Raw genomic sequence first — 1,906 nt, forward strand, 5'->3', positions numbered from 1 at the left:
ACATGTAGTGTTGCCAGACGTCGACGAGCATGCTATGCTAGATATGAAAATAACAAGCATGCTAGATATGAAAATAACAAGTCTCGGGTGATTTTCATCAGGACATCTCTAATTAGTTTTGTGGTATATGCCCGACCACGTTGCCTGACAAAAATGACAACTGAAAACAGAGTGTGTGTGTGTGTGTGTGTGTGTGTGTGTGTGTGTGTGTGTGTGTGTGTGTGTGTGTGTGTGTGTGTGTGTGTGTGTGTGTGTGTGTGTGTGTGTGTGTGTGTGTGTGTGTGTGTGCGCGCGTGTGTACACACGCATGTGCCTTCGTGCCTGTGTGTGTGCTTGCATGGTATGTTGCTTGAATGTGGTGGCATTTGTGTGTGTGTCTTTGTGTGTGCGTGAATATGCACACATGCATGCATGCATGTTCGACGTACGTGCAGCATTATGTGCATTATGTGATTTCCAACATAGCATAATATAGCAACAACAAAAATCTCATTCAAACACCAGAGTGCATGTGCATAAATATTCACTGATCAATATTCACTGTTCTGGCTGGATGTTTATTTTTTTAACAGGGTTCCATTTCCCTCTGCAGGCTCACAGTGTTTGCTGTGCAAACCAAAGCGTCTTGCTTCATTTCTCTCATGCTGTCACCTCGGTTGCAGACGTGTCCGCAATCCAACTGAAGACACCAATATGTTCACCCAGGCAGCCATGAGAACAATGGGAACTCAGTACACATCCTCCTGTCCGCACTGTTTTTTAAGCTTACAAGGGCTTTGGAATGGGCCAAGAAAATCACAGCACCCCACTCTCATTATCTACACAGCTAACATCAAACCCCTCAGTGTTCTTTTTACTCTGAGAGTGAGCAAATGGAACGGGTCCATTTGGTTCTATTTGCTCCCTTATCCGAGTTATAAATGGATGAATTAACACGTGCGGGACTTTATTGTGGCATACCTCACTAATGCAATATTTCACTTTCTTGCACGATCTTGGGTATTAGAAAAGGTTCAACAGTCCGTCCTGTTCCAGAAAGTTCACAGGTTAAATCTCCCAACGCTCCCGTGTTTCCCACTTTAATTAAAGCCCTGTGCACAACGTGACCTGGTCACACCCGCAGGCCCTGAGGGCCAGAGCCAAGGAATGTGCCCTTTCTTTTGATGCTTCTGGTATCATTTCTCATTTTTGACCATTAGCGAACTGGACAAACGGTATAGCATAGTAAATGAAATGGTATTTGTATGGGTACATATGGGTAAGCGTATATGGGTATAAGTTAGTAAAACGTATATGTTTGAATGCTTGCTTCAGAAAATTACTTTTTGCGTCGTTATATCGTGGGAGTACAAAAATTATGCCCATTAACCAGTTCCACCCAGAAATAACAAGAAGCGCTTTATTCTTTATGATTCCCTGGATAATACTTAGTCTCCTTATGGTTTGGTCGGTATGAGCGCTCCATTAAAAGCTGTTGCCTTTTTTCCCCTCAGAGACCTGAACTCATGCGTTTCAGTTTGGAGAGGTCGATCCCGAGGTCACAGGTTCTGTTAAGCATCTTCATAATGAGGACAAGGCGAGGCAGCTGCGTGGACATGTGTGGACGAATCAAATGCCTTTATAGATGAACAATTATGTACAGATAGATAGATAGATAGATAGATAGATAGATAGATAGATAGATAGATAGATAGATAGATAGATAGATAGATAGATAGATAGATAGATAGATAGATAGATAGATAGATAGATAGCAGTAAGCTAACACAGCATAGGGAGGGACGGGTAAAACTAGAGAGGTATACAATAAATAAGAAGAATAATAGTTAAATGAATAGACTGGAGGGGTCTGACCTTAGAAAACTGTCCTTGCTCTGACTGATTTATATTCTATCAATAAATCTAA

The sequence above is a fragment of the Protomyctophum parallelum genome, assembly GCF_964188405.1.
Source record: "Protomyctophum parallelum genome assembly, chromosome: 14".
Classification (NCBI taxonomy): Eukaryota; Metazoa; Chordata; class Actinopteri; order Myctophiformes; family Myctophidae; genus Protomyctophum; species Protomyctophum parallelum.